Source organism: Athene cunicularia (assembly GCF_003259725.1).
Source record: "Athene cunicularia isolate RWA chromosome Z unlocalized genomic scaffold, athCun1 chrZ_part3, whole genome shotgun sequence".
In the NCBI taxonomy this organism is placed as follows: Eukaryota; Metazoa; Chordata; class Aves; order Strigiformes; family Strigidae; genus Athene; species Athene cunicularia.
The window spans coordinates 16,727,560-16,736,024 of NW_020799144.1; the positions used below are offsets into that span (position 1 = coordinate 16,727,560).

Consider the following 8,465-nt stretch of genomic DNA (forward strand, 5'->3'; position numbering starts at 1 on the left):
CCACTCCACCCCATCCCACCCCATCCCACTCATCTCACCCCACCCCATCCCATCTCGTTCCATCCCATCCCACACCATCCCTTCCCATCCCATCCCCTAGGACAGTGGTCCCGGGGGTCTAGGTCCCTGGGGTGTCACAGCTGTGCCGGGCTCAGCTTTGCACCGTTCCATCATCCCTCCTGTAATTAGTGATGACAGCTGAGGTTCACCCCGAGCCCCCACCTCACCCTCTCCTCCCGCAGCAGGGGGTTTTCTGACCCCCAGCCCCGCCGTGTGCTTGGGAGGAGCAGCACTCACCTCCCCACCCCAGTGCAAGGGGGAGAACTGGGCAAATAAAACGTTTATTTTTCTTTCTCAGTTAAGCTAATCACCCGGGACCCACCGCGTGGTAACGCTGGATTAATGCGCATCGTCCCCTGATACCTCCGACACACCGTCGGTATCTGCGTGAATTGGCACTGCGACCCACTCTGATTATATAACAGATATCTCTATCCTGAAGTACAATTACTCATTTTAAATTCTCTCTCTTTTTTTTAATCACATCCAGTGGTCCGCACGTTGCACTTTCTCAGCAAACACTGCAATTTGCCAAACACTCGCTTATTTCCATATTTCCATTTGGCACCTGCATTTCCCCATCTCCTCCTGTTTTACTTATCTCTCCTACTACCATTTCATCTTTCCTCAGAGGTCAGAAAACGGCTCTGAAAATGTTCCCAAAATGCCTGAAATGGAACCTTGTAACAGCTTCGGTTTGTTGTTAACTGTATTTCACTGATAGATTTACATTTTTAAACTGGAGATTTTGGTTAAGTTTCTTTTAGGTATCAGAGCTGTTTATTATAGTGTCAGACAACGCCTGCCCTGCTCTTCACTGGCTTCCAAAGCAGGAGGAGCATGGAAAGCTTAAATAAAACAGCGAGGAGTGTAAAATACTGTGAAAGGCTGACTTTTGGTGTCTGAAATCTCAGCCTTGGACATCGTGCCAGGACCGGTGCGGTTCCGAGGGCTGTGGGGACCCGCGTGTTCCCGGGGGGATGAGGGGGTTGTAACCGCTGCAGCTGAAGTGCCGGGTACAGGAGCCCAAGAGAAAGGGGACCTGAATGGATCGAGGGAGGGGAACAGGCACGAGGATGTTATCAGGATCCCAGAATTATAGGGGTACCAGAAACCTCGACAGAATATCAATAAATATCAATAAAAAATAGAACAGAAAATAAAATGTCACTACAGCACCATCCTAGTATTCACCCACAGTCACTTTCTGCAGCGTGGTATAACCACAGGACAGGGTTTCTCAAAGTCAAACTTGGATGTGTGTTTTCTGATCATTTTCGTTTATGGCATTCGCCTCATGATTTTCTCAGCGTTCACTGCCAAAACCCTATTTTCTGGACAGACGCCTAAAGACCCCCCTGCCCTGCTGTTAGCGAAGCGCTCCTGAGCTCCCTTTACACCTGGTTGTCTTGCCAAGCCATCGCTGGGTCAGCGCGGGTTTTTACTGCGTCAGTTCTACCACTGCTGTGCTACCCAAAACACAGAGGGCTTCTTACCTCTCATTTCTCATCACTGAGACTGCGACTTGGCTCGAATCTTACATTTTATGTAAAGCAACTGGGCAGAAACGTTATCTGCATACAGAATTGAAGTGAGAGTCATAGGTCCGTATAATGACAATTGATACTCCCAAGTCTCAAGTGGTGGTCAGAACATGTACATCCCTCAGAGTGTTCTGAAAATCTCGGGACTCTTTTCTCAATGATTTGTTCATTCACGTGCATTTATGTGCTGGGATATCCTTCTGTGCAGGACGTCGGTCAGATGGGCTGCGTGCAGCGTCCTGGGCCGTGCTGGAGAATGAGCTGCGCGCTGCCCAACGTTGGTTGTCCCATCCCTTCACAAAGGACGCTCTCCAATCCTCCACATTCCCACCTAAGAATAGCAAAATAAAAAGGAACAGCTTGCTCGGCAGCATCAGGTGTAGTCAACGATAATTGTTTCATGCTCCATAAACAATTTAGCTTTGTTGTTTAACAGTGAAAGATCTATTCAGCCCCTAGTGCACCCCATGGTATTCTGCCCGAGTGTAAAAATCAGAAACAAGATCAATTCAAATATTATTTCAACTTCATTTTAACATGATATTCAAGAGAGACGTGCTTCCAGGGGATCTACGTTCTGACAAGGATCTCTCTGCATCTGGTGGGGTGTTGTCAGTATTGCAGCTCTTGAGCGTTTTTTCAGTGTGTGGTAGCTGAGTGGGAATTATTACATTTCCAAACCTGAAGTGTCTTCTTGTAGACCAAGTGCAAAAAGTCTCCTTGCTCGTAGGTGAGATATCCATCGACACAGCGTGTCATACGGAGTGTGAGATCCTCACCCACGGGGACTGTACCACCGGCCGCAGGACAGCCCTGGGCGAAACCCCTAAGTCCTGAGTTCGACCTAACGAAGGTGTACGTCAGCAGAAATCCTGCCAAAATATTTTTTATTAAGAAAAGTATATTACAGCAGCATAAATGAACTCAAGATCAGAACTCATGGGGCAGGAGTCTCTTCTCAAATCTCATCTCCCTTCAGCAAATATAAATAAGTATCTTCACCCGTTTATGCTCTGGAGGCCTCCCCTCTCACACGCTTAGCTCTGCGTTGACGAACTTTGTGTAAACGTTCAGTAACTCGCTCCGGGACACCTGGGTGAAAATTTCATTGGATTGTCCTTACACACCCCGCGTGAATACTCACCGCTGTTATAGCCAAAGCCAACCTTCCAGCTCTCTCTTCACTAGGAGTTTAACTGACTGTTTGTTGTTTTTTTTTTTTTTCCTTGCTGCCAAAAGGCAGGTAAAGGTTTCAGGCTGCGGCTGTGTTTTTGCACCCTTGTTTCTGATCCTTCAAAAAGCTGTCCATGAAAAAGGGACACCCAATGGTTTTGAGAAGCCAAGCACTTAGGCACAACGCCCCATTTCCTTGCTCGTTAGTAAGGCTAACACACTTAAACCTAGAAATTCTTACTCAAGGCTCAAGTCCAGGTTTTTCTGCGCCCAACTCTCTGCTTAACTGCCGCAGCACCTCTGCAGACACCCGCTGCTGACTGTGGGGGCTGCATGTGGCTTCACCACGGCCACATTGGCCAGAAACCTGTCCCACCAGTCAGAACTGGGCCGTCGGGCAAAATCTGCCACAGGGGAGGAAGGCTGGGGGTCTCTGAACGGCGGCCGGTATCCCTAGAAACCTGTTGATTACAAGGTGGGAAGGGCAGGCGTGAAACCCTGCAACCCACGGGCTGAGGAAGCTGTTACTGAAATGAAAGCACCCCAGGGAGCCTCGAAGAGATAAAGTCACATCCCCTCATCTTGTAGAATGAGGCAAATAATGACAGAGCAGAGATAACCAGGAAAGCACAAGGAAAACCGAAGGCAGGCAAAAGAATTAAGGTTATCTGCAGAAAAAATCAACAGGCTTCAGGAGAATGTCATCATTTTATCATCTCACTGTTTTGAAAGAATGTTTTTGGTGAAGAAGGGCACTGCGTAATGACATTTCGTTCTGAATCCATCAGAAGGTAAAAGCCAGAGAGCAAATCCACCTCTTGTGCCCCTTCATGAAGCCATTTGAAATCATCTCGCCATTTGATTTGGCAAGATGAAGCTAAGCATTCTTTTCTCTATCCACAGAACATTCAACATGTAAACTGAACTAGATTAAAATGTTGGTCGTTCCTGATGAGTGAAGGATAAGCCCTCACTGCGGGAAGCTGGCAGAGGCCACACCTGGAGGGTTGTGTCAGGTTTGGGCACCTCAATCCCAGAGAGATCTGGAGGGGCTGGAGCGAGGGCAGAGGAGGGCAGCGAGGCTGGGGAAGGGCTGGAGAATCAATCCTGTGAGGAGCCAGGGAAGGAGCTGGGAGTGTTCAGGGTGAGGAGGAGGAGGCTGAGGGGAGCCCTCATCCCTCTCTGCAGCTCCTGACAGGACATTGCAGAGAGGCTGGGGCTGGGCTCTGCTCCCAGGGGATCAGGGACAGGACAAGAGGGAACGGCTGGAAACTGCCCCAGGGGAGGGTCAGGCTGGGCAGGAGGAGAAAATGTTTCCCAGCAAGAGTGGTCCGAGAGTGGAACAGGCTGCCCGGGGAGGGGGGAGTCCCCATCCCTGGGGGGGTTTCAGGGCCGTTGGGATGAGCTGTGGGGGATGTGGGGTAGGGGAGAACTTTGTAGAGTCGGGCTGAGGGTTGGACTCGGTGATCCCGAGGGGCTTTTCCAGCCTGAAGGACTCTGGGGTTCTGTGATTCTGAGGCACGTTTATGAAGCAGGAGGAAGACATCCCGACCGCGTTACTCTGCCCATGACTCAACAGGGAAAGACGAGGCCAGTGTGGTGCCGGGGATCTTCCACCAAAGAGCCCCCTCCATCGCCAGCCTTGCTCCGACGGACAGTGCGGTGCAGGGACGGAGACACTTGCTTTGGGGGAAGAGATCAGCGCACGGGGATCGCAGCTCAACCCAATGCCCGTCTCAGTGTTCCGGGTACTCCAGCGTCCGTGGCCGGACGGCGGCTCTGGGGCTGCTCTGTGGGCTCAGCCCGCGCCCCGCAGCTCCCGGCCGGGCTCGCTGCCAGTTCTGCAGCCGGCTCCGGCCTTCACCCGCCCGCCAAGGAGCTGCTCCCTGCCATCAGCCGCGAGGAGCAACGCCGTCTCCCTTCTTTTATTTCTCCTCCCCGGGCGTTCACCTAGAAGGAGCGTGCGTTGCAGAAAACCGGTTACATAAAGTGACTGCCGGTATTCCTGCCCACATCTCATTACAAACTCTGCCCGTTACTGACGCTGCAAGACCAGGGGATCTTACGCAGCTGTCCAGAGCTAAACGCTTGATAAAACCTCAGGTTGTAAAGCATAAAACCAGCCGGTTGCGCAGGTGCCGATATTATTTTACTGATCCAAATTGAAAGGTCCAATCTGCGAACGTTAACACTGTTCAAACGGGGATTTGTGTTACATGTGGCTTTAATTTGCCAAGTCAGAGGCACCGCGCTTTAAAATGAGAGTAGCTGGAAACGCAGTTTGATGGCTAAAGTGGATGCGGTCGCCGCTGCAGCTTAATTATTTAAATACTAAAAAGGGTTGTGCTGCTCGTGTTTGGTTTGGCTGTGGACCAAAGAACACTCCTGAAACCCACTCCTTTTCGGTAACACTATTTCTTTTTCTGCAGGAGCCAACACTACAAAGTAATTGAAGGATAAGGATAAAAAGCCATATGTGTAGGCAATCACACAGAATATGGGAAACACCTGTTTTTCCGTCAATTACTGCCTGCAAACTAGTGGGGCATGTTTATTTTGGGGGCATTACATTTGCCTGGGTAATAGCGCATGACACATTTTCAGTTTTACGGCAGACGAACACTGAGAACAGCTAATCATATCTGTGTAAATGAAACACAAACATGCCCTCCCAGCCATACGGGCGGTTAAATAGGGCCCTAATGACACCAGGCATCACCCGCTGCACGCTCCCCGGCAAGCAGGAAGCAGTTGGTGAACAACCGTCCATTTGTAGCAACCTGGCTAATTCTGTTTGCTCTACGGCTCAAACTAATTCAAGCAAAAAGCCTGGAAAATGCATAGGCGGGTCTGTTAGGAGAGGCGGAAACCCCCAGAAAAACATCAATAATGTCATTATTCAGAAGAGGTTAAGACCCCCAAGGTATTTTACTGCTGGCGATAGGAAGGGGCACAGTTGCAAATTCATTATCCAGGTGGGATCAAAGACAGGGAATATTTTAAGGGAATGTTTTATTGACTCCAGCTACATAGATACAAACCCAGCATTTTTAAGTTCTACGTCTTCGGGTAATATATATAATATTTTACCTACGGTAAAGCTCTTCAATAAATCCCTAAGCGAGGACTGATAGATTCATAGATTGTTGATATACTTTAACAACAGCATAAATAACATTCAGCATTGATGAAAACACTGCTGAGAATTCAGAATTACTATTTTCGTTACACATTTAATTTAAAGGGGGCGGTTTTGTAGAATTCTCTTTAGAAGACTAAGTACATTGATAAATTATTTTTAAATGGCTCTTATGCAGTGTTCTTCCTCTTCATGTTCTGTTTCAAGTGTGATGAAAAAGAGAAAAGACCGGAAGGAACAGAGAGCATGAATACGTGAGAGGAAAAATACATGGATAAACAGATTAAACCCCACTCACAGCCATATAAAAAGCTACATTAAAAAATTATGTATTCTTTGACTCTCTTTTATTTTTTGGAACTTATAAGTAACAAAAAGTGACAAGAAGGTTTTAGGTAAAAATTTATGGAAAAGTTTCTTGTATGAGGAAAGGGCAGCCTCACTGAAGAAACCTCTGAGAAACCAAACTGCAGGTGCTTCCAACCAAAGTCCCATAACATACACCCGCAACGGAAGGGAGAAGAAACAGACCGGGACAGAATCACAGCGTCACCGAGGCTGGAAAAGATCACTGAGTCCAACCGTTAACCCAACACTGCCAAGCCCAGCACTAAACCCCGTCCCTGAGCGCTGCGTCTGCACGTCTGTTACACACCCCCAGGGCTGGTGACTCCACCACTCCCCTGGGCAGCCTGTTCCAACGCCTGACAACCCTTTCTACCGCAAGTGACGGCTGACGTTAGATGGTCGGCCTGTTGCAGAGAGGGGAGCGGTGCCCGTCACCTGCCAAGTTTCTCTTGGTGGTTACCCCAAGCGCAGGTGAACACGGGGTGGGTGGAGGCGTGTGTCTTTCACTCCATCCTGCCAGGGCATTTCTTTATGTTCCACCTAACCGGGCGGGATGGCACCCGACTGCCCTTCCCAGGCCACGCCAGCGCTGAGGTCACCTCGCCAGGGGATGCACCTTCTCTCTGTAAAACTTGTCTGAAATCAGGCGGATTTGTCCAAACAGGGGAAAATTCCTCTCATCCTCGTTTCAGCCTAAAACACTTAACTTTGGCTTGCGCTAGGTCAGTGAAGAATCAATTTAAGTCTAACCCTTCTCAAACTGAGATTAAAACATCCCCATGTTGGTTTGACCAGCACAGCATCGGGCCGCGGACGGGCAGGGCTTTGCTGCTCCTCGGGGCAGAGCTCCAGGTGCCTGTGCCCTACATCCTGCACTGCTTCGGGGTGCTTTCAGCCTCATCAGTGTGGATTTATATCACGTTACTAAAACTCAGCTTGAAAGGTGCAAGCGTTTTTCCTGCGGAAGCGCCACCGACAGCTGGAACAGAGTTTTTGAACATTGTCCGAGCTGAGGTTCAGCTCTGATAAAGCGGTGTCGTTTCAAAGGGAATCACTCACCCCTGGCCAAAGCTGCTGTCTAAATACAGAGACAACCTTCCCGTGCCTGCGTGTCACGCGTGAGATTGGAAGAATTTTAACTGGTGCTGAGCAGTGTGGTAGCCAGAGCAAATGCCATTTTTACGGATAGGGCATGCATCTTAGAAAATGCTTTAAAGATGCAGGAGTAAAATTGGAGGATTTTCCGCAGCGGATTCGCACGACACCCCCCCATCTCGCACTGCCCAATAACAGGTCTGTCTGCTCACGCTGCTCGCTCCGCTCATTGGAGGCTTCTCCAGGCCCCAGTAGTGCCGAGCAATATCCTTCTCTTATCCCGTATGCATACTTAGCCCATCAAAGATGCCTGGATCTTTGTTGCAGATGAAAGTATTGATATGGTAATGATTTAGTAAGAAATCTAGATTTATTAATAACTAACAGCAATTTATCAATACAAAATAATTCAGAAATGCCGAGAGAAAGAAACGCGACTTATTTACATTCTAAAAAGACGAGATTCACACTAACTTACTTAACGGTACCTTAATTTATACATTTATATACATGTGTGTACACAAACCAGACATATACACACAGAAACAAAGGTGTTTGGATTCAGTAGAATGAGCACAAAAGGGACAAACACACAGGAACAAGGACAAGGGTACGTACCCACACACACCCCAATAAACAGAGACAGAATGTGTGAAATAGAAGCGAGCTCAAAGAAAATTTCCCTCTCAAGAGTAGAGCAAACACTCGCAATGCCTCGGCATTCCTCATCGGGCGATGACTGAGACTCGAGCGGGCGGACTTCACCCCGGCCTTCCCTCTGGAGCAGACGACACCTGAGAGGTTTTGGTACCCGAGAGGGTCCCCGCTCAGGGGAGATGCTGGTCACAGGCTGCTGCGATCCAGGAGAGCTCAAAGGGTCTCCCTGGTGGTCGCAGTTTACAGGGTCCAAGATAATTGACTTTGCCAGAAACCCTCTGGTGCCTTCCAGCAGTTGCACAACTGTTTTTTTTCCATCCGACCCCATCCCAGGCACAGGTGTGCCAGGCCATCAGGAGACGATGGGCCATCGCAACCGTCTCAGAGCAATCAAGAGGGGCAGGAGCCAGGCTCATTAACATTATTATCTCCACAGGCTGCTGTATACC

At 49.0% G+C, this 8,465-nt stretch overlaps 1 protein-coding gene across 1 annotated transcript in view; it reads right to left on the reverse strand.

The window, feature by feature from the left end:
• Positions 1–3,150, reverse strand: part of PCSK1 (proprotein convertase subtilisin/kexin type 1) — a 32,616-nt gene extending 29,466 nt beyond the window's left edge. The window contains exon 1 of the mRNA XM_026866634.1: positions 3,145–3,150. The gene's annotated coding sequence lies outside the window, so the exon portion shown is untranslated. The remainder of the gene's footprint in view (positions 1–3,144) is intronic.
• Between the last annotated feature and the right edge of the window lie 5,315 nt (positions 3,151–8,465).